General features: G+C 42.5%; 1 long non-coding RNA gene and 2 pseudogenes across 1 annotated transcript in view; 1 reads left to right on the top strand and 2 right to left on the bottom strand.

The window, feature by feature from the left end:
- Window positions 1-9,085: 9,085 nt before the first annotated feature.
- The window catches only part of LOC145717661 (uncharacterized), a 205,490-nt gene continuing 189,734 nt past the window's right edge, over window positions 9,086-24,841 (top strand). The window contains exon 1 of the long non-coding RNA XR_014141031.1: window positions 9,086-9,147. This is a non-coding gene — a long non-coding RNA (uncharacterized LOC145717661). The remainder of the gene's footprint in view (window positions 9,148-24,841) is intronic.
- Window positions 15,067-15,166, bottom strand: LOC115940067 (U6 spliceosomal RNA; annotated as a pseudogene).
- The window catches only part of LOC145717665 (splicing factor 3A subunit 2 pseudogene), a 4,441-nt pseudogene continuing 1,445 nt past the window's right edge, over window positions 21,846-24,841 (bottom strand).

The raw sequence follows: 24,841 nt of genomic DNA, 5'->3' as shown, positions 1-24,841 counted from the left end.
GTGGTGGTCGTGGTGGTGGCGGTGGTGGTCATGGTGGCGGCAGTGGTGGTCACAGTGGTGGTGGCCGTATGTTAAATGAATGAGAGAGGGAGACAAAAAAACTCTCAGAGGTCTTACATCTGCCACAAGACGTACTATCAAATACCAAGAGGTTCAAAGAAATTAACTGGAAAGAAAAGCAACTCCAGAAGTATATGATAGGAACAGTGAGGGACTGGCCAGTGTGGAGTCCTCACCGTTCTGTTGTTGAGAATATGAGCTCTGAGCCTGGAGCCTGTGGCTGAAGGCAAAGGAGGCTGTGCAGCATTGCCTACAGGTCATTGCAGGCTCTCCCAGGGGCAAGGTGGAGATTGGTGCCACCTGCAGATTCCCTTTGCAGGTGAGCATCCGTGGGGACCTGTTCGGCCTGGCTGAGGTCGTTCTGAGAAACGTTCTTACTTTTGCACAGGCTGCCCCTTGCATTATGGGGCAAGGGCAAAATATAAATGGAGACCATGTCCCATATATCTAAATGTTTAAAAGTTACAGTTCAAGTAATAAATGGTTAAGTAAAATATGTTCTTTTTCTCTGAATAAACTATACCTTCAAACCAAGCTGGTTCAAAACCAAGGCCAGTTTCAAAAGTAAAATTCTCAGATTCCTTGGAGTCCCACGCTGGAACATGGTGAAGTGGGGACAGCCAACCCCCACCGTAGTCCATTCCCCCATCTCTTCCCGCTCTCAGTCCTTTCCCACACAGGGAAGGCCTCCCCTTCACATGCAACTGTGTTCCAAACTGTTCGTATTCCTCAAAACTGCCACCTTTTGGTCACACTCGAGGCTAGGGAAGCGCACACCCTTAGGACGGCGGACTTGGGGAAGAGAGGCCCACACAGACTAACCCTGGTAGTGGGCATGAGTCTGTTTGGGTATGGCATGTTGGAGCTCTGGGTGGCCAGGGCATGGATTAGATTAGGGCTCAGTAAACCATACTCCTGGGCCAAATCTAGGCTCTCTGCCTGCTTTTTTTTTTTTTTTTTTTAAGTAGTCTCCACACCCAGCATGGAGCCCAATGCGCAGCTTGAACTCACAACCCTGAGATCAAGACCTGAGCTGAGATCAATAGTTGGTTGCTTAACCAACTGAGCCACCCAGGTGCCCCCACTGCCTGTTTGTTTTTTTTAGATTTATTTATTTATTTTAGAGAGAGAGAGAGAAGAGAGAGAGCGAGTGAGCACACTAAAGCAGGGGGCGGGACAGAGGGAAAGGGAAAGAATCTCAAGCAGACTCTGTTAAGCGCAGAGCCCTTAGCAGGGGCTCAGTCTCACAACCCTGAGATCATGACCTGAGCTGAAACCAATAGTTGGACCCTTAAACAGCTGAGCCACCCAGGTGCCCCCCTCAGCCTGTTTTTGTAAATAAAATGTTATTTGAGTCCCACCCACACTCATTCATTTGCATATTATCTGTGGCTGCTTTCTTTTTTTTTTTTTAAGATTTTATTTATTTGACAGAGAGAAGTGACAGAGGGAACACAAGCAGAGGAGTGGGAGAGGGAGAAGCAGGCTTCCCGCGGAGCAGGAAGCCCGATGCGGGGGCTCGATCCCAGGACCCTGGGATCATGACCTGAGCCGAAGGCAGACGCTTAACGACTGAGCCACCCAGGCGCCCCTATGGCTGCTTTTTTGCTACAATGGTACAGTTGAGTAGTTACAGTAGAGATCTTAGGGCCTGCAAAGCCTAAAGTATTTATTTATTCTCTGTTCCTTTAAAGAAAAGGTTTGCTGACATTCAGTCTAGAAGAGGGAGTAGGCAGGCTCTCATGGGCTTGCCTCTTCGGCTCTAGACTTGGGAGATAGAGCTTGAGGAGGGTCAGAGTGGAGCTCCCTAAAGTGTGGGGCCCCAAACCTGAATCTGACCATAAGGGAACATCAGACAAATCCAAATGGATAGGCATTCTGCCAAAACAAGCCCTGTACTCTTCAAACTTCCCATGCTGTGGGACACAAAAAAGGGCTAAGGAGCTCTTCCCAACTAAAGAAGAATAAAGAGACAAGACAACCAAAAGCAATGTGACAACTAAAAGATTGGATCTAAGACCAGGAAAAAATACGCTATAAAGTACAATATTGGGATAATTGGTGAAATTTTCATAGGTCTGTCAATTAGGTAATAGTGTTATATTAATGTTAATTCCCACTCTGAGAATTATACTGAGATTATGCAAGTAGGTGTCTTGTTTTTAGGAAATTCACAATAAAATATTTAAGAGTAAAGGGATAAGACAGCTCTAACTTACTCTCAAATAATAATAATAACACTAAATGTAGAGAGAAAATAAAAATAAAATACAGCAAATATGGCAAAATATTAACAGTGAATCTGTGAAATCTTTCTAGGTCTTTTTTTTTAAAGATTTTATTTATTTGACAGAGAGAGAGAGAGAGAGAGAGCGCGCAAGCACAAGCAAGGGGGAGTGGCAGAGGGAGAGGGAGAAGCAGGCCCCCTACCAAGCAAGGAGCCCAATGTGGGGCTCGATCCCAGCACCCTGGGATCATGACCCAAGCTAAAGACAGACGCTTGACCAACTGAGCCACCCAGGCGCCCCCATTAAAGTCTTATTTATTTAAGTAATCTCTACTCCTGATGTGGGGCTCGAACTCATGACCTAGAGATCGAGAGTTGTATGCTCTTCTGACGGGGACAGCCAGGCACCCCTTTAAGAGTTCTTTATGTTCTTTTTGCAACTTTTCTACCCCCCATGACTTGTTGAACAAATTTTTTTTTTCTTTTTCTTTTTCTTTTTTTCTTTTTCTTTCTTTCTTTTTTTTTTTAAAGATTTTTTATTTACTTATTTGAGAGAGAGAGAATGAGAGTTAGAGAGCACGAGAGGGAAGAGGGTCAGAGGGAGAAGCAGACTCCCTGCCGAGCAGGGAGCCCGATGCGGGACTCGATCCCGGTACTCCAGGATCATGACCTGAGCCGAAGGCAGTCGCTTAACCAACTGAGCCACCCAGGCGCCCCCAATTTTTTTTTTTTAAAGTAGGCTTCATGCTCGGCGTGGAGCCCAACATGGGGCTTGAACTCACAACCCTGAGAGCAAGACCTGAGCTGAGCTAAGAGTCAGACGCTCAACTGACTGAGTCACCCAGGCGCCCCTGTTGAAAACTTTTAACAAAGAAAAGGACAAGTTAGCACGTCTTTCGATCACCAGAATTTATATTACCAGTAGAATAAGGAGGTCCCCTCCATACCCTATGCAACTGGAATGGTCTTTGGCCATCTGTCTTTATAGTTCCTACAATACCCTTTTTGTTCTGGGAATCCTAGGAATTTTACATCAAATGATATTACATGATTTTTTTTTTTTTTTGTCAGAGAGAGAGAGCAAGCAGGAGCAGGAGGAGGGGAAGAGGGAGAAGCAGGGAGCCTATGCGGGGCTGGATCCCAGGACTCTGGGATCATGACCTAAGCCGAAGGCAGAGGCTTAACCCACTGAGCCACCCAGGAGCCCCATACAGGATCGTTTTTAACAAACCGAATATACTACAGTGAAATTTAAGCTTTTTAGAAAAGTAATCCCCCCACCCCCCACATGCTGTGTAAATCAAGGGTTTTATCCATCCCGACAGTACATCTTTGGCCTTTAAAATAACCAATTACTGCTTTAAAAATCTTGCGTCTGGCGTTTTAGAAAATGTTTGCATTCCCATCAACTTTCACTAGATGGCAGCAGAGGACACTGGTCAGGCTCCGGTGTTGTACTAAATCCACCGAAGCACACGCTTTTGTCAGACTCCGGTGTTGGCCTGGGGTTTCCGTTTCCACGTCCAGAGAGCTTTCTTTAACCTTTTACTGGTGGCCCCAAACCTTGTTGTCACTGTAGCTCTGCTTGCACCTGCTGGTCACCACATGGCCATGTGTCCGCCTTTGCCCTTGGCTCGCTTGGGTGCTCTCAAACATTCCTCCACGTAGATTAAAGCTTGAATGGGGTTGGCAGTCCCACCACAAGTATGGGGTCTTCGAGTTCATTCTCTTGTCTGTGCAGCCCCCCTCCGCCACCCACCCGGTTAGACATCCATGTAGCCCAGCTGGGATTCTGGCCAGGTCCCTTCCATGGACCATGAGCAAGCAGTTTCTCCTCTCAGGATGAATTTGTTTTTTCTCCAACCCGCATCTGTCCCCGTGCCTCCAAGTTTTCTATATCAGGGAATGGGTAAAAGTACTCTTCCACCCAGACATTCAATGCCTCATGTTAGCATTTCCTTCTGCCCTACTGCTGCCATCACTCTGCAATGCCATGGGAAGGTCTTCTTAGATTCAACCTAATATGCACACTCATAAGGCTACTGGAAGCCACACACGACACTGGCCTATTCAGAAGACATAGGACAGGAGCCACACAGGCCAGCAAGTCACTGTCAGCTAATCCCCGCAGCGGGAATCTTTGGAGCAGTTCACTCAGCCGATGGCTCAGGTGCAAGAAGACAAGATCTCCACAGGGCAGGTGCACAAGTTGCCCTGATTTCATGCGCCCCCCTCTCCAGGAAACAAGGATCTCTGGAAACAACTGCAAAGGCATGGCTTCCGGGGTCCCCACAAGGGACTTGCAGGTTAGAAAAGGAACCCAAGGCTACGGTGACTCCCAGTCCAGAGAAGAGTTACAAACCAGGGGTCATTTTTATCTTAAGCCATGTTGCCTAGTAACGTAGTTGACGTATACCATCTTTATCTGTTTCCAGGAAAACATAGAAAAAAACTTTTTTTCTATTTTTTTATTATGAAAACATAGGAAATTAACCAAAAGTCAGACTCTCATACAGTGGAGAAAAAGGTTTAATACTTTACCTACACCTAGAAGTTAAAAGAGTCATATGAAAAACTATAGTACTTTGTTCAATGAAAATGAATAAAGACGTTCAGCAAAGTGGCCAGATATATTTTTTAAAAAGTCTTTTAATGTACCAGCAATGATTACATAATGTAATAGGGTAAATATTTTTCATAATAGCAACAGAAACCATAATTACTTAATAGACATAATATACATAATAATATACCAAAAAATATTCAAGCCCTACATGAAGAATACCTTAAAACTTGACTGAAATTCCTGAAAAAATGAACCAGGTTGATTGGATGAAAAGAGTCGATATTGTAGAGATATAAATGCTCTCCAATTAAACTACAAATGTGGCATAATTCCAATAAAAATCCCAATAGAATTTTTCTAAGGAATTTGAAAAATTGATCCAAAATTCACCAGGAAGCATACATGTGCAAGAAATTTTTGAAAGAAGAAGAGTTGGACTTATTTTGTAGACATCAAAACTACTAGAAATTATAGTGATTAAGAGTACAACTTTGGCCCAGAAATAGCCATCCATATCAATAGAATTGAATAATTACATTCAGAAACAGATACTTTAGTTTTTTTTATATTGATTTAACTTATGTAAAACACATAAATCTTATGTGTAGAGCACAGTATATTTTTACGTGTGTATATTTCTGCTTTGCCACTGCACAGATAAAGATATAGATCATTTCTAGCACCCCAAGAGGTTTGCTTGTCCTCTGTCCCAGTTGTTAACAATGCCCCCATCAAAAATAACCATGGGGCAGTTTTGCCTCTTTATGAACTTTATGTGAGTAGAACTATACAGGTGTAACCTTTCGTGGCTGGCTAGTTTTGGTCAGCATTACATTTGTGATATTCATCCATGTGCTTGCGTGCAGATATAGTTTGTTCTTTTTCATTATTGCAGTACTCCATTCCATACAAGAGTATTTCATTACATGAATATAACAAAATACAGTCACTCATTCTATTGTTGATGGAATTGGGGTTATTTCTAGTTTTTGGTCATTACAAATAAAGCTTCTATGAACACTCATCTACATGTATTTCTGTAGACATAAGCACTCATTTGTATCAGGCATATACTCAGAAATGGAACTGCTAGGTCATAGGATAAATATGTATGTTTACTTTTTTTTTTTTTTTAAGTAGGCTCCATGCTGAGAGGGGAGCCCAATGCAGGGCTTGAACTGACGACCCTGAGATCTGAGCTGAGATCAAGAGTCAGACACTTAACCAAATGAGCCACCCAGGTGCCCCATGTATGTTTAGCTTTAGTAAATGCTGCCAATTTTCCAAACTGGTTGCACCATGGTGGGGGTTGAGAGTGTTGGTTTATAGTGGAAAATCAATTGTGGTTTTAATTTGCATTTCCTTGATGACTAATGATGTTGAATGCCTTTTCATCTGCTTATTGGCCATTGGGACATTCTCTTTTGTGAAGGTCAGTGCAAGTCTTCTGTCCCTCCCTTCCTTAAAATTAATCCAGATATTTTCTTATTAATTTATAGGAGTCCTTCTCAGATATATGTTTTGCAAACATCTCCTGCTGGTCTGTCACTTACTTTTTCACTTCTTTTTTTTTTAAGATTTTATTTACTTATTTATTTATTAGAGAGAGAGAGAGACAGAGGGAGAGGGAGAGGGAGAGGGAGAGAAATCTTGAAGCAGACTCCATGCTGAGCCCAGAGCCTGACATGGGGGTCGATCCCATGACCATGAGATCATGACCTGAGCTGAAACCAAGAGTCGGATGTTTAACCAACTCAGTCACACAGGTGCCCCTTTTTCACTTTCTTAATGGTGTCTTTTGATGAGTAGAAGTTTCATTAACTTAATTAATAAGTTAAGCTTACTTAATTTATACATTAAATTGAATTAATGCATTAATCTTCTATGGTTACTGCTATTTGTGTCCCATTAAGGAAATCTTTGGCTGCCCTTACCCATTAACATGATCTCTTATGTTTTCTTTAATACTATTATTGTCTTACCTTTCACATGCTTCTCAAATTAATTTTTGTGTCTGGTGTGAGGTAGGGGTCAAGGTTCGTGCTTTCTCATATAAATATTCAACTGACCCAGCCATATTTATTGAAAAGACAATCCATTCCCCATTAAATGGTACTGGAGAGTCTAGCTAGTGCAATAAGGTAAGAAAAAGAAGTAAAAGTCATCTCGATTAGAAAGGAAGAAGAAAATGGTCTTTATTCATTGATTGTATGATTGTCTGTATAGAAAATCTTCTGGCATGTATAAAAAGCTACTCAAACTAATAAGCGAGTAAGTTTTTGTAAGTTTTCAGGATACAAGATCAGCATACAAGAATCATTTGTATTTCTATATATTAGCAATAAACTATTAAAAATGTAAAAATAATACCATTTATAATTCCATTAAAAGTATGAAAACTTAGAGATAAATCTGACAAAAGATGTGCAAGGCCTGTGCACTGAAAACTACAAACATTTCTGAGAGAAATTACAGAATACCTGTGTAAATGGAGATGTATACCGTATTCATAGATTGGAAGACTGAATATTTTTAAGGTCTGATGTAGATTGATCTACAGATCCTTTGCAATTCCAATCAAAATCCCAGCCGGCTTTTGTTGTTGTTGTTGAAATCGACAAACTGACTCTAAAATTCATTTAGAAATGCAAAGGATATAACTAAGACCACTTTGAGAAAAAAGAACAAAGTGGGAAGATTTAAATTATCTGATTTCAAGACTTATTATAAAGCTATGGTAATTAAGACCATGTGGTATCAATGTCATGATAGATAAATCAATGAACAGAATAGATTCCATAAATAAACCCACCTTTATATAATCAATTGATTTTTAGCTAATTGGCAAAGGCAATTCAGTGGAGAAAGGATAATTTTTTCAACAACTGGTTGAAAAAATTGGATAGCTATATGCAAAAAAATTAACTTCAACCCATCTCTTGCACTATATATAAAAATTAATGTAGCATAGATCATGATCATAAGTTTAAAATTTAGAACTATGAAACTTGTAGAGAAAAAACAGACAAAATCTTTGGGACCTTGGGTTAGCAAAGATCTCTTAGATTTGACACAAAAACACAAATAAAAATGTGTTAAACTTTATCATAATTAAGAATGTCTGTTTTGAAACATGCTTTCAAGAGAATGAAAGTACCAGCCATAGACTGGAAGAAAATATTCACAAATCACATATCTGAAAAGACATACCTACATTATGTAAAGAACTTGCAACACTGATTAGTAATAGAATGAGGAACCCAATTTTTAAAAATGGGCAAAAGACTTGAATTGCCTCTTGGATGGCAAATAAGCTTAGGAACGGATGTTGAATTTCATTAGTCATTTAGATAAATGCAAATTAAACCTACAAGGAGATATCACTACACATCTTTTGGAATGTCTAACAAGTTTTGGTGAGAATATGGAGAATCTAGAACTCTCATTCACTGTTGGTGGGAATGTAAAATGGAATAACCACTTTGAAAAACAATTTGGCAGTTTTCTTAAAATGTTAGACATACCCCATCATAATGACAGTCATTTCACCTGTAGGGATTAATCCAAATAAAAGCATATATCCGTACAAAGACTTGCACATCGATGTTGATAGTTTTGTTTATTGTAGCCAGAAACTGGAAACAACCCAAAAGTCTAACAATGTGTGACTAGATAAAACAAATGGCGCTATATCCTTATAAAGGAATGGACTATTGATACACTCAGGAACATGGGTGAATCTAAAAATAATTAAGCCTGATTTCGAACGCTCTCCAAAGCCCGTAGTATATGACTCCACTTACATACAATTCCATAAAGCGCAAACTAATCTATGGTGACTGAAAGCAGATCTATGGTTTTGTAAGGAGTGGTTATGGTAGACTGTGCCTGGGAGGAGGGATTACAAATGGGCAGAAGGAAACTTTTGGGGGTGATGGTTATGTTCATTCTCTTGACTGGGGGTTGGGGACTGGGAAGGCTGGGAGGCTGAGAAGGCGGGCGCAGGAGCCGAAGCCGAGGCTAACGCTGAAGCAGCGCAACAGGTAGCTCGCCCGTGCGCCAGGCACCGGGCCGGCGCACCGGGTACCAGTCCAGCGCTACCTCCCAGCCTGCCCCGCGTTTTCGGGCGCAGGCGCAGTGAGGCGGGCGGGGGAGGGCCGGCCCCGAGGTCCGGTGGGTGTGACTCGGCCCCTAGCCCCGCCCCGGCCGCGGCCACACCCCTCGCCCCGCCTTCTGGCTCAGGACGCCCTGGGGAGGTGCTGCTGACCACCTCCGAGCTGCTTCCCGCCGGCAGGTGAGTGAGGCGCTCGTTATATTTGCGCCTACTGGTCTGCCTGAAGAGAAGGAGGGAAGTTGCGGGTGCCGAGTGGGGTGATCTTCCCCCGTCCCTCTGCTCACTTAGGACAGAGTCCCCGAGTCCTGTCGGGAGTGGGACAACCACCCAGGAGATGCTCAGGAATATTACTGCAAAAAAGATGCTGCATCTGAGTGGTTTGCTTCTTCCTGGGTGGGGAGTTTTCGGTGAAAATAGAGTTCTTCCTTCCCGAGTGTGTGAAAGATAACCTATTTAAAAATAAAAACAAAGTCCCCATCCCCATCTAGAAATGAAAGTGTTCTTAGGGGCAGATCTATTAGATAGCCACCAGAAAGGTATGTGTTTGTAGTTTTTCGTGATGCAAATCAAAATACAATATATTCTTATCAAAATATTGTTCTGCTACTCAGTTTCATTTGTGAAGACCCCCTTAACTGTACTAGGTGCGTGCCAATATAGTATGTGAGTGCTTGAAGAAAGTGAGGCACAGAGAAGCAAAGTTGCCTCCCAGAGATTTCACACCTATTATCTGGAAGAGTCAAGGTCCGAATCTCATTATTCTGGCTTCAGAGTTTGTGCTGTTCTTGACTATTTGATATTGCCTCCTGGCCACATTCTTGTCAAACTGTGGGTAGATATTTACTTCAATTGCTTTTTTTTTTTTTTTAAAGAATAAAATGGCTGGATCCTGGATACTAATTTGCCTCACTAATAAAGGAGGCAGAAGTTACCCAGGGTAATCTGATGTGCTCCATTCATCCCCGAACTTAAAAGGCATCAGTTAGGAAATTGTTATTTTACTCACAATCAAGTTATGAAAAACTTATTTATGACTCAAAAAACTCATTTCATTTTTGTTTTCAAGTAGTTGAATCTGTGTGTGAGAATAGCTGCAGTTTTATGGTAATTTTGGTCCATTCTTTAGAGTTCCAGTGGCTCCCCTTAGAGAGGAGAGCCATCCTCACTTGGGGCGGGCCCCACAGTCCTTTTCCCATGCTGCACAGTGGCTGCTAGTCAGGGGGAATAGACTCATAAGCAGCCATGACTCATAAGTGCTTGGCAGGCTGCTAAATTTTGTTTTCCCACTATAGCAATCGTTAAACACTTGGGAACAATAATAAAAACTCTCAATAAATGACAAATGAAAGTACAGATTTCCCTTACAAAATAGTGGTATGGCTTTCTTCTATGTAGACAAATCATGTTAAGTAGACTTCAGAGGTTCTGGTTATGTTTATTTTCAGTGGTATCTGTTTCTCATAAGATGTACAGTTTTGCAGATGAGTTTTCTCTTCTTGTCTGGTCGTTTTCTGGTTTTAATAGTTGCCATCACATTTTCTCTGTCTGGCCCCAGCCCAGAACCAGATCTTCTTACCATACTTGGCTGCCTTTGTTCTGTGATCACATTTGGGAATCGTGAATCCAACTAGGCTCGAATCCTCTGTTCTTCACCTCCCCAGACCCATAGCCTTCTGTGAAGTCAGGGCAGTTAGCCCCACTTGGTGGCTGTCTTTTTCAGCTTCTTTTATTTTAATTAATTAATTAATTATATTTAAATTCAAATCAGTTAACATACAATGTATGTATGTTACTACATATGTATACTATATGTAGTATACAATGTACTACATATATATACTATATGTAGTTTTAGGGATTTTTCAGCTTCTTTTTAAGAGGAAGAGCCTCAAGACTCTGAGTTTGGCTTGGGACTATAGTCTTGCAGAAAGCAAGAGTCCTTTATCCCATAGGAAATGAGGTCCTGTTTGCCAGGGCTGGGACCCGTCCCTCGGCCCCAGTAAGCCTGGGGCTGCCCTCTTGCCACCACTGTGTATATCTCTGTACCTTGTCCACTGAGATGATTTTCCTATTCTTGAGCCTAACTGTGGCTTACTGGTTTTCTCTTTTTATATTTTACCACTCATTGTAAGCTCTCAGAGGACAGGAACTGTCAGTTTTATGCATCACTATCTTTAGCATTCAGAATGGAACCTGACACATGGTAGGTATCCAATAAATATTCATTGGATAAATAAATGAACAGAATGCTTTGTTTTGAAAAAGAGTCTGTCCAAGTGTAAACTTAAGAATCATCCAGAAGTGGGGGCACCTGGGTGGCTCAGTTGGTTAAGCGACTGCCTTCGGCTCAGGTCATGATCCTGGAGTCCCGGGATCGAGTCCCGCATCGGGCTCCCTGCTCGGCAGGGAGTCTGCTTCTCCCTCTGACCCTCCTCCCTCTCATGCTCTCTCTCATTCTCTCTCTCGCAAAAAAAAAAAAAAAAAAAAGAATCATCCAGAAGTGGAATTTGACATGTTCTTCTGGATATGCATTCTGAAGAGCAAAATATGTTAGTATTCCAATATTCACCTCTAATTGTCTCTTTTTAAAAACCACATACAAACTTTCCACTCTTATCTTTGTTTCATATCTAATAGATTTGCTTTATAATGTCATAAAGCTATCTGAAAATAATAATCAGATTATTTTCATTAGCAATATATTTCTGTAGAATGGAGAATTCTGTTTAAAGCTTCTAATTTTATCAGGTTCGTATTGTATTAGTTATCAATTTCTGGGTGACAAATTACCCCACAGCTAAATGAGTTAAAACAGCAATCAGTTTGTTATTTCCTCGTAGTTTTGTGGGACAGGAATTCAGACAGAACACAGTGCGGAGGAATCATTTATGCTTCTCGATGTCTGAGACCTCAACTGGGGGCTGGCTAGGCATGTCTCTCTATTCATGCAGCTTCAGGACGTCCCTATATGTGTCTCCAGTACGGTGGCCTTAGGGTAGTTGGAATTCTCACATGGTGGCTGAGGGCTCCGAGACAGACTGTTTCAAGACACAAGAAAAGGAAGCTGCTTGTTTCTTAAGGTCTGGGCCTGAAACTGGCATGACGTCACTCTTGCAGTATTCTGCTGGTCAACGCAGTTATAGAACCTGCCCAAATTTGAGAGGCAGTGACACCTCTAATGGGAACACTGTCAATTTATGGCCACCTTTAATCCAGCACATTGGCTATTAGAAAAATATCTTTGTTATAAGGCATCTTATAACCTGCCACACTCTGGACATTTCTTTTATAGATAGCATCCCCAACAAAAACAGCTCCATTTTTGCTCAAACATACTCAAGGAGGTGAAAAAAAGCCTTTGTTTTGATGTTAGGCCGACCTCTAATCTTAACTTTGAGATCAAGTGAATCATGAAAATCGACAATTGATTTGATCACCAAGAGTCCTCATTTTATAGCTAATCTTTTTGAAGTTTGTGATACAAAACTCCAGTTAAAGCAATAGCTATGGTGATCCCCAGGGAAAGTGGAAATTTCTGGGATACTGAAAATCTGAGCCATGTGTGATGTCAATGCGTTGGATATAAATCCTCCAAGTTGCATTTGAAGTAGAGTAAACTGGCTAAGTAAGAGACAACAGCTGTAAAAAGAGAGAGAGAGAAAGAGAGAGAGAACAGCTGTAATCTTAAAGAGAGGAGATAAGGCCTTGACATTAGAAAAAGGCAGCTAGGGGCTCCTGGGTGGCTCAGTTGGTTAAGTGACTGCCTTTAGCTCAGGTCATGATCCCAGAGTCCTGGGATCAAGCCCCACATCAGGCTCCCTGCTCAGTGCGGGGGCCTGCTTCTCCCTCTCCCTCTGCCACTCCCACTGCTTGTGCTCTCCTGTACTCTCTCTGTCAAATAAATAAATACATAAAACTCTCCTGCTCTCTCTCTGTCAAATGAATGAATGAATGAATGAATGAATGAATGAATGAATGAATGAATAAGAAGAAAGAAAAGGCAGCTATAGGGTGCCTGGGTGCCTCAGTCAGCTGCGCATCTGACTCTTGATTTGGGCTGCTCCCCACTTTGCATGCTTGCATGCTCTCATTCTCTCTCTCTAAAAACAAAACAAAACAAAAAAAAGGCAGCTAGTTAGCAGCAATGGGTGCTGTTGAGGCTGAATGGGCAGGACTTTTGCACCTCATGTGGGAAAGGAGGGAAGGGACCAGCTGATCACTCCACACTTTGAGTCTTGGTGGCTGGAGATGGAGACTTCTCTCCCTGAGGCAGGGAGTCGGGAGGATGAGCTTTTGTTACAGGATGGAGATGATTATGAAATCCAAGATATCCCACATGAACTGGAAACATGAATGCATAGTTCACCAGATAGAAAACGAGAATTGCCAGGCCTCTACTTGGGGGCTAGGTGACTTGGGACATTACATTCCTTGGGCGTGTAGACTAGAGACCAGGTAGCACTTGGTTTGTTGTTCTGCTAGGAGTTTAGATGTTCTTTTACAGGTAGCGTAAATCTGCTGAAGAATGTTTAATGAGGGAGTGATATAATAAATTATGAATTTTAGGAAGATCACTCTGTTGGCATTGTAGAGAAAATTTTTTAAGGATTTTATTTATTTGAGAGAGAGAGAATGGTGGGAGGGCCAGAGGGCATTGTAGAGAAATTTTTTTTTTAAGATCTTATTTATTTATTTGAGAGAGAGAGAGAGAAAGTGGTGGGAAGGCCGGAGGGAGAGGGAGAAGCAGAATCCTGGCTGAGCAGGGAGCCTGACGCGGAGCTCAATCATGGAACTCCAGAATCATGACCAAAGCTGAGGGCAGACACTTAACCAACTGAGCCACTCAGGCGCCCCAGCATTGTAGAGAATTAATTAGGAAAGTCTAAGTCCAGTTATTACAGTCTATTTCATTAATCCAGGGGTGTGAACTAAGCCTGGGTCATTAGTAATGAAATAAGGGGACATATCTGAGAGTCAGAGTTAACTCTAAAGGGTTTGGTAATAGAGTAGATGAAGGTGGCAGGAAGAGGAAGAGAGAAGTCTAGAACGAGTTGAGCTTGAAGACTATGAAATAAATGGTGATGTGCTAACTAAGATAAAAAATAGGAGGAGGGGCGCCTGGGTGTCTCAGTTGGTTAAGCGTCTGCCTTCGGCCCAGGTCATGATCCCAGGGTCCTGAGATAGAGTCCCGCATTGGACTCCTTGCTCAGTGGGGAGTCTGCTTCTCCCTCTGCCTCTGCCCCTCCCCCTGCTTGTGCTCTCTCTCACTCTCTGACAAATAAATAAATAAAATCTTTTAAAAAATAGGAGGAAAAGGTTTGGAAAGAAGAATGGGGTTTGATTATTTACACTAATCAGGGTGTAATTTATATATAGTGAAATGCATAGATCTCAAGTGTACAGTTCTTTTTTTTTTTTTAAGATTTTATTTATTTTTTTGACAGAGAGACACAGCGAGAGAGGGAACACAAGCAGGGCGGGTAGGAGAGGGAGAAGCAGGCTTCCCGCCGAGCAGGGAGCCTGATGCGGGGCTCGATCCCAGGACCCTGGAACCATGACCTGAGCCGAAGGCAGACGCCTAACGACTGAGCCACCCAGGCGCCCCAAGTGTACAGTTCTTTTACATGATTCTGCCACAGTTGATCTCTGTGCCAATGGACACCTGGGCTATTTTCAATGTTGTCACTAATATAAATAAAACTCCTATGAACATTCTTGTACAAGGCTTTTTGTGGATGTACATTTTTATTTCCATTGGATAAATACCTAGGAGTAGGATTGCCGAATTTAAATCAACAACCTGCTTAAGAGTTCTTCAAAGTGGGAGCGCCTGGGTGGCTCAGTCGGTTAAGCCGCTGCCTTCGGCTCAGGTCACGATCCCGGGGTTCTGGGATCGAGCCCCGCATCGGGCTCCCCGCTCAGCGGGAAGCCTGCTTCTCCCTCTCCCTCTGCCTGCCTCTCTGCCTACTTGTTCTCTCTCTCTCTCTGTCAAATAAATGAATAAAATCTTTTAAAAAAAAAAGAGTTCTTCAAAGTGTTTGTGCTGTTGTACTCTCTACCAGCAAAATATCAGAATTCCAGTTGCTTCTGATCTTCACCAACACTTGGTGATGTCAGTCTTTTTACATGTCATCCCTGCACAGGGGCCATGTTAATCTTTGTATTGTTCCAGTTTTAGTGTATGTGCTGAAGTGAACATGTCAGTCTTTTTCATATGAACTATCCTACAGTGGGGTAGAGGTATCTCCTTGTGGTTAATTTGCATTCTGCTGGTGATGTATGATGCTGAGACCATTTTCATGTGCTCACTGGTCATTCAGTTGTCTTTTGTTAATTGTCCGCTCAGGCCCTTTAAAAAAATTGGGTTGTCCGCTTATTATGAAGTTGTAGAAGCTCTTTATGTATTCTAGATACAAGTCTTTTGTCCGATCATGTATGTACTGAGAATATTAATCCCAAACTATAGCTTGCCAATTAATATTCCTTTTTTTAAGAATGACTATTTTTTTTATTAGTTTCAGAGAGAGAATTTGGTGATTCATCAGTTGCATATAACACCCAGTGCTCATTACATCAAGTGCCCTCCTTAAAGCCCATCACCCAATTATCCCTTCCCCCCACCTCTTTTTTTTTAAAGATTTTTATTAATATTTTTTAGAGCGTGGGTGGGTAAGGGCAGAGAAAGAGGGAGAGAGAATCTCAAGCAGACTCCCTGCTGAGTGTGGAGCCTGACCTGCGGCTCAATCTCACGACCCTGAGATCATGACTTGAGCCAAAATCGAGAGTTGGATACTTAACTGACTGAGCCACCTAGGTGCCCTGCCAATTAATATTCTTTTTAAAAAGATTTTATTTATTTATTTTTGCGAGAGAGAGAGCGCGCACGTGAGAGCGAGCAAGTGAGTGGGTGCGCATGGGTGGTGGGAGAGGGGCAGAAGGAGAAGCAGACGCCCTGCTGAGCACGGAGCCCGATGCAGGACTGGATCCCAGGACCCTGGGATCATGCCCTGAGCCAAAGGCAGACGCTTAACCGACTGAGCCACCCAGGCACCCTGCCAACTAATATTCTTAATGCAGTTTTAAATCCTGTATCTTGGGAAGGTGCTTGCAAGTGGATGGACTCTCCCTTCTTCAACTTATGTTCCAGTCATCTTGATCAAACACTCTAGAACCCAATCTTACCAGTGCTCTCCTGGCTTTTGCTGGCACATGCTAGCTTCTTTGGGCTATAGTCCCTTTCCTTCCTTATCAGGCTCAATGGGTTATATTGTGACTCAATACTAATTTTAAGATTAAATCACCATTTGGAGATTAAAATCCTGGTGGCTGGGAAGGACAGGTCCTGAGGATGCACACCCCCTGCCGAGATGGGGGTGGGTGGGTGAACATTGTCTCGTGGGGGAGCGGCCTCTGCATCATCTCCAAGCAAGGGGGAATGAGAGGTTAGCTCTTAATGGGAAGGAGTGGGCTACTTCTGTAGGCTCAGAGGGCTCAGGGGAATCTAGGTATTCAAGATTTTCAGGACCATCAGTCCAGATAATTCATTCCATTTTTTCCCCACTGGGCTCTGACCTTGGCGCAGGAGACTTGCCTTCATGGGGAATTTATCCTTCTGTGGAGTTTGGCTATTGTGACCATTCAGTCTTGGGCCTGGTCCCTGCTCAGCAGGGAGTCTGCTTTTCCCTCGCCGTCTGCCCCTCCCCCCACTTGTTCTCTCTCTCAAATAAATAAATAAACTAAAAAGAAGAACATTCTTCTTCTTTTTTTTTTCCTATCAAGAACATTCTTGATGAGTAAAACTGGCTTTCCCCCCCACCCTCCACGGTGAGGGCATGGCTTTGAAGAACGCAAGTGATTCTGACAGTTTGGTGCCAGGACCTTGACTTGTGCTCAGGCATCAGCCCCCCTCTGTCACATCTGTTCCCCTGCACCTGGGGGACTGCTATCCTAACTCCTCCTATGCTAGGTAAAATTTTGCCTGCTTTTGAACTTCATGTAAATGAAACCACAGAATATGTACTTTTTTGTGCCTATCTCCTCTCGCTCAGCATTACATTGGTGAGATTCATGTGTGTGGTGTTGCAGATTGCCCATTCTTATTGCTATTTATATTTTCCTTGTGTAAATATTTATCCCTTCCGTGACAGATGGTCGTTACATATGTGATGAGCACAGCAATCATGTTTAGAGAAGGTGACTCACTCTGTTGTACGCCTGAAACGAATGCAACGTACTGTGTCAACTCTACTCAAATAAAAAAAAAATTAAAGATACCTGCATGTTTCTGTTGGTATTTACCCATGAGTAGAATGGCTGGGTTGTAAAATATGTGTGTATTCAGCTTTAGCAACTATTGTCAGTTGGTTTTCTAGGACGTTATTTTTTTTGAAATAATAAAATTAGGTCGGAGAAACAACTTTGATGTGTAGGTAACAAAATAAGAGCTGTGAAAATGTGTCCTTGGTTGGGGAGGCAGTGTGGGGCTACACTGTTCTGAGCCTGGAAGGCATGTGAGGGTGAGGCGGGCTGGCTAGTACAATGAAGATGGGGCGAAGTTGAATCTTGGGTCCACTGCTTACATTCTCTCTTACCTTGGCCGAGTGACTTAACCTTCTTCAACCTTAGTTTCCTCATCTGTAAAATGGGGGTAGTACACACCTAAAAGGGTTGTTTTGAAGATGAAATGAATCATGTAGGGAAACTGCTCAGAGGAGGGCCTGGTACCCAAGACACCCCCAAAGTATTCGTTTCTTTCCTTTTGAAGGATTTGATTTGGAGGTATTAGGAGAGTGATAATATTTGAGTGGGAAGCTATATCATTAACTGTATATCCTTTAAAGTGTTTAATAAGATAAAGGTAAGTCTGAGACTGAACTGTTAGAGGCTCAATATCCTAGTTTTATGCTGGTGGTTATGTTTTATGCCAAGCACAGAAAGGGAGTGGGTCCATTTTAGGCTTCTTTCTCAAGATGCCATTTTGCAGAATACACAGACTTGCCGCCATATTTGCAGTGCTTTGAAGAGTAGAAACAACTCACTGCACTCACATGGCAACAGCATCTGTCACAGAGGATGAAGCCCTACAGGTAAAGAGTAGAGACCCAGGATGCAAAAAATTGGTCTTTGTCTCAGCTGTAAAGATGTGGCCATTGCCTTTACAGCCAAAGAAAGGCAAAGCAACAGGATCTGAAGGCTCCAGGTCTTAGAGTGAGCACTGATGTCAGGTACAAGAGAGGGTAAGGAACAGCATCAGGATCTTTACGTTGTACTCACAGATCTCATAAGAATATTAATAAACGGACTTGATGGGAACAAAATGAGGTGAGCTGGTGATGCAGGTGTTTTGTCTGGAGGTAAGGGAGGAGTGAGCAGAGTGGGGGGCATCTTCTGCTTATGCAGGGGGTGTGGGCTGAGTAAAGACTTGTCTTCTTTAAGCTCATTGAGACACAGAGCTTGAATGTGTCAGCCTGCTGTTTGGTTATCTGTGATCTCTTCCAAATGAACGAAGTACGTGCTGCAGTGAACATCCTGGAGGTACTCATCCAGAAACTGTTGTAGACGGGTAACTGTTCTCAAAGCAGATGTAAAAACTGGAAAGCTCCCTGACAGGGAGGCTGAGTGGAATTGTGGCAGCTTCCTCTCTTCTTTCAGTCTCCTACCATGCCAGAATAATCTTCCTAAAATACCACACTGATCATGGGAAAGCCCTCCATTGAAACTTGAGGTGGCTCTCATTGCCTGTAAGATAGGTTTCAGACTTCTCATCCTGGCATTAATGGTCCTCAGTGATTGACCTCATTCTGTTGTGAGCCTTTTTTTTTTTTTTAAAGATTTTATTTATTTATTTGTTCAGAGCGAGAGAGTGAGTACAAGCAGGGGAAGGGCAGAGGGAGAGGGAGAAGCAGACTCCCCACTGAGCAGGGAGCCGGATGCGGGACTCGATCCCAGGACCCTGGGATTATGACCTGAGCTGAAGGCAGCCCCTTAATGGACTGAGTCACCCAGGCGCCCCTAAGCAAGCATTACTGTTAAGAGCTCACGAATTCGTACTTAGTTTAGGCACACTGAATAGTAAAAAGAAAAGGATGAATTAATTTTAACACTGTTTGAAATTTATAAACGAAATTGTATGAACTAGAATTTTCACTTTTGGATCCTGATTATTTTTGACGTTTGAAAGATGACAGCAGTGTGACTTCCCTTTGTGGCAGGTAAGTGCTGCCCCCCAGTTTTATATGTTTGACTCCTGTCTTTGCTGACATTGGGAATGACGTTTCTGGAGAAACTTTCTGAAACACTCAACAGGGGTTAACATCTAGGGCACAGCTAATTTTTCATTTGTAGCTTGTTGGAGTTGACAGATCATTATTTTAACTATGTGGCATATTTAATATCTTTGGTTTAACCCTCTCACTCAACTATTCTAGAACACTGGCAAGCCTATTCTAGGACAGAAGGTACTGTAGGGGACTGAATATAGAGTTGTCCGCAAGGTGCACTGCTTTGGCCATGGTGGTATGCAGACAACTCTGAACATTGTCCATTTTTAAGTATTCAAAAAATATTTTTAGTTGTGGCTGAGGATGGAAAGTGAAGTGTTTGGAGTGGATAAATTTCAATCCAGGGCAAGCTTATACATGACACTGCAGGTTTCCAGAGTGGTCAGCAAGCTCTGGTGGTGGTTCTCTACCCCTCCGCCTCACGTTGTAGGACTTCCTGTTCCACACTGTCAGGAGCAATGCCCATCTCCTTCTGTCCCTAGGTTCTGCATTCATGGCATTTCTTTTGCTAGGAACATTCTTTCCTCTACTCTTATGTATCTACTTGTTAATTTTTGGAAATTGAAAATGCACAGCAAAGTCAAAGAAGAAAACAACGATCATCCACATTCCTACCACTCAGGACTAGGCACTGCTAACATCTTTTCATATCTGCTTTAAACAGTATTTTTAAGAAAAATCACCATCAGTTTATGTGATATTGTGATTTATTTACTTATTTATTTATTTTTAAAGATTTATTTATTTATTTGAGAGAGAGAGTGAGAGCACAAGCAGGGGGAGCGGCAGAGGGAGAGGGAGAAGCAGGCTCCCCGCTGAGCAGGGAGCCCGGTGTGGGGCTCAATCCCAGAACCCTGGGATCATGACCTGAGCTGAAGGCAGATGCTTAACTGACTGAGCCACCTAGGCACCCTGTGATATTGTGATTTATAAGAAATAGATATTTTGGAAAAAAAAAAGAAATACATATTTTGTCATTCAGATAATCAGATGTATATTACTCATATATCTGGTTTTTCTCTGTGGGTCCTGGCTCACATTTCCCTCAACCCTCGGAATTTCCTAAGTAGTAGGAGCTTAAGGGTTTTTCTTATATTATGTTAATAAAATGACTTTTAGAAAGCACCTAAGGATGAGGGTTGGTTGCCAGGAGAACCCATCATGTAATTAAAGGGTTGGAACTTTCAGTTCCACACCCAGACCTTTGGGGGAAGGGAGAGGGGCTGAAGGTTGAATCAGTCGCCAATGACCACTGATATAATCAATCATGCCTATATAATGAAGCCTCCATAAAAACTATGTTTCTCTGAGGAATGGAGTTCAGAGAGCTTCAGTGTTGATGAGCACGTGGAGATTTGGGGAGGGTGACATGCCTGGAGAGGTCCTGGAAGCTCTGTGCCCTTTCTCCGTACCTTGCCCTATGCATCTCTTCCATCTGGCTGTTTCTGAGTTATATACTTTTATAATAAACTGGTAATCTAGTAAGTAAAATGTTTCTGAGTTTTGTGAGCTGCCCTAACATATTAATCCATGAGAGGCTCCAATGACCAGGCAGGGGTCATTGGAGCCTCTAATCTATGACCTCTTGGTCAGAAGCCCAGGAGACAAAGTGGGCTTGCAACTGCTGTCTGAAATTGGGGGTGGGGTATTTGGGGGGGCAGTCTTTTAGGATTGAGCCCTTAACCTATGTAATCTGGTGCCAACTCCAGGTAGAGAGTGTCAGAATTGAGTTGAATTGTGGGACACCCTGCTTGTGTCCCGAAAATTGGTGCTGTGAAGGAACCCCACTCCCACTTACATGGAAATTGGGCCCCAGAACCTTTTTAGTTTGGAAAGGTGGTGGGTTTTTGTTGTTGTTGTTGTTGTTGTTTTATCTTTTTTTTTTTTTTTAAGATTTTTATTTATTTGACAGAGAGAGAGTGAGAGACAGAGAGAGCGAGCAAGGGAGCACAAGCAGGGGGAACAACAGAGGGAGAGGGAGAAGCAGGCTCTCCACTGAGCAGGGAGCCCGTGTTTTTGTTTTTTTAGAGAGAGAGGGAGAGAGAGAGCATGCGAGCATATGAAGGCGTCGGGGGGAGGGGCAGAGGGAGAGAGAATTTTTTTTTTTTAAAGATTTTATTTATTTGACAGAGAGAAAGAGAGAGAGTACAAACAGGGGGAGCTGTGGGCAGAGGGAGAAGCAAGCTTCCCACCAAGCAGGGAGCCTGATGTGGGGCTCTATCCCAGGACGCTGGAATCATGACCTGAGCCGAAAGGCAGGCGCTTAATGACTGAGCCACCCAGGTGCCCCAAAGAGAGAGAGAATCTTAAGCAGGCTCCACGCACAGCATGGAGTCCGACAGGGGGCTCAATTTCATAACCCTGAGATCATGACCTGAGTTGAAACCAAGAGTCGGTCGCTTAACTGACTGAACCACCTAGGCACCCCAGAACTTTTTAGTTTGATGACAATATTTATTCATTCTAGAGAGTTCAAATAATGCACAGAACTGCAATGATAAAATTTTAAAAATATATAACCCTTTCCAAATCCCACCATTAACATTAAATAGGCATCATATCAGACATACATACACACATGTGCACACATTCTTTCCTTCAGCGCTTGGAGGGCATTTCTGTGTTATCTTTTGGCTCTGTGTGCTGTTGTGGGAAAGTCTGAGGCCATCTTGAATCTTCTTCTTGGTACCCGAAGAAGTCCTTAGGGTTGAAGTTCAATGGCTTTAGTAGGATATTAAGCTTCTTATGTCAAATTTCTTGTTATGTGGTATGCCCTTTCAATATGCAGACTTCCCTCCCAAATTCAGGGAAATTATCTTGTGTGTTTTCTTTTTTTTTTTTTTAAAGATTTTATTTATTTATTTATTTGAGAGAGAGAGAGAGAGAGAGAAACAGCATGAGAGGGGATAGGGTCAGAGAGAGAAGCGGGCTCTCCGCCGAGCCGGGAGCCCGATGTGGGACTCGATCCCAGAACCCTGGGATCATGACCTGAGCCGAAGGCAGTCGCTTAACCAACTGAGCCACCCAGGAGCCCTTGTGTGTTTTCTTTGAAAACTGCCTTTCCATTTGCTGGGTTTTCACAGTGGGGACACCAATCATCCTGTCCCCTGACCTCCATAGTCATAAATTTCACTCTCATTGCTTTAATTTCTTTTACTGTTGAGTCTTTGTTCACTGCCATTCCTGTAAACCCTTTTTTCCGTATCTGTCATAAATTTGATCATGGGCTGTGGTCTGGTTTGTTGCCATGTCTGTTGTATTGACTTGTTCTGTAATGTTTCAGTCTTTCTTTCTTTCTTTCTTTCTCTCTCTCTCTTCCTTCCTTCCTTCCTTCCTTTCTTCCTTCCTTCCTTCCTTCCCTCCTTCCTCCGAGCGTGTGTGCACAAGCAGTGGTGGGGGAGGGGCTCAGAGAGGGAGAGAGAGAATCTTAAGCAGGCTCTACATTCATAATAGAGCCCCACTCGGGGCTCAATCTCACCCCCCTGAGATCCTGACCTGAGCTGAAATCAAGAGTCAGATGCTTAACCGCTGGAGCCACCCAGGCACCCCTACAATCTTTCTTTTCATACCATTCTGTTATTTTCATCGTGTCCTTGGACTTCATTGAATGCATGTTCTTTTTGACTTGCTATCATGAGAAGCAGTGTGGGCAGGGGTCCCTCTGTTCCTTGAGTTAGTTTTCTTCAGAGTTAGTTTTGTAGGCGAAGTTTCTGGGAGTGTGTTTGCATATTGCATGTTGTTTTCATTCAACCTGCTCATGCTTGGGCAGCTCTGCGCATGTGTAGGCCTGCCTCTATGCTCTTGGGGTGACTCAGTGAGGTGACCCCTTGACAGTCTTTCTGCAGTATCTGGGCAGTTTGTTTTCCTCAGGAGCCAGAGCGTGAGAGCTGGATATTTCCTGTGCAGTCCATTTTCTTCTGTGCTCTGCAGGAGTGGTGGATGAAGATGGTGTGGAGTTTGAGTGGGGGGATTGCTCAGGTGAGGGCTTGACCTGTAAACATAGTAGAAATGTCATTTCTCCCTAGAATGATCTGTAGGGTTAATTCTATTCCTATTAAAATCCCAGCAAAGTTTTTTTTATAGATGTAGGTAAGCTTATTCTAAAATTTACATGGGAAGTCACAAGCTCTAGCATAGCTAAAACGATTTTTAAAAAGAAGAATAATGAAGGAATCACTCTAACCCAAATATGAAGGCCTACTATATAGCCAAAGTAATCAAGACAATGTGGCATTGGATGAGGGATGGACACATAGGTCAATGGGTAAGAATGGACAACCCAGAAATAGACCCAAACAAATATACTCAACTTATTTATTTATTTATTTTTTTACAGAGGTCTTTTTTTTTTTTAAAGATTTTATTTATTTATTTGAGAGAGAGAATGAGATAGAGAGAGCATGAGAGGGGGGAGGGTCAGAGGGAGAAGCAGACTCCCTGCTGAGCAGGGAGCCCGATGTGGGACCCGATCCCGGGACTCCAGGATCATGACCTGAGCCGAAGGCAATCGCTTAACCAGCTGAGCCACCCAGGCGCCCATATACTCAACTTATTTTTGACAAAGCGCAAAAGCAATTCAATACAGGAAATATAGCTTTTCAACAGAGAGTGTTGGAGCAATTAGACGTCCATTGGCAAAAAATGATACTTGACCCATAATCAAAATGGGAAACGCAAAACTAAAAAGCTTTTAGGAAAAAGCCATGGGAGAAAATCTTTAGGGTCTGGAACTAGGCAGAAAGTTCTTAGACTCGATACCAGAAGCATGATCCATAGAAGGAAAAATTGATAAATTGGACTTCACAAAGTTAAAAACATTTGCTCTGCTAAAGCTCATGTGAAGAGGATGACAAGACAAGCTACAGACTGGGGAAAAAAAAAAATCTCTGCAACCCACACATCCAACAAAGCACTGGTATTTAGAATATATAAAGAACGCTCAAAACTGAATGTTAAAAAAAAGTTCTATTATTTTTTACAACTGCGTGTAAATCTATAATTATCTTAAAATAAGAAGTTTAATTAAAAAGAACTTTACATCTTCAGAGCATCCTTTTTTTCTGATCCTTCAGACTCACATTCTTGTTGAACCCTGAACTTTTCCTTTGGAGCATTTGTCATGGTTTTGTAATTATTTGAGCAGTTATTAGTTTAATGTCTGTCTCTCCCACTAGGCTGTGAGCTCTATACCATTGTATCTCCAGTGCTGAAACAATGACCAAGAAATATTTATTAAATGAATAAGAGTTAATGCCTTGAAGAATTATTGAAGGGTGGGCAATTGCTTTGTATTTGGAAAATACTTTATATTTTATTTTTATTTTTTAAGTGATCTCTGCACCCAATGTGGGGCTTGAACTCATGACCCTGAGATTGAGAGTCACATGCTCTACAGCCTGAGCCAGCCAGGCATCCCTGAAAAATACTTTATTTATTTTATTTTATTTATTTTTTTTATTCTTATGTTAATCCCCATACATTACATCATTAGTTCTAGATGAAGTGTTCCATGATTCATTGTTTGTGCATAACACCCAGTGCTCCATGCAGAACGTGCCCTCCTCAATACCCACCACCAGGCCAACCCATCCTCC

Source organism: Leptonychotes weddellii, chromosome 16 (assembly GCF_054177405.1).
Source record: "Leptonychotes weddellii isolate Sample4059 chromosome 16, ASM5417740v2, whole genome shotgun sequence".
NCBI classification, from domain to species: Eukaryota; Metazoa; Chordata; class Mammalia; order Carnivora; family Phocidae; genus Leptonychotes; species Leptonychotes weddellii.
The sequence above is the reverse complement of the archived record's forward strand: the minus strand, read 5'-3'. Positions and strand labels throughout refer to the sequence as shown.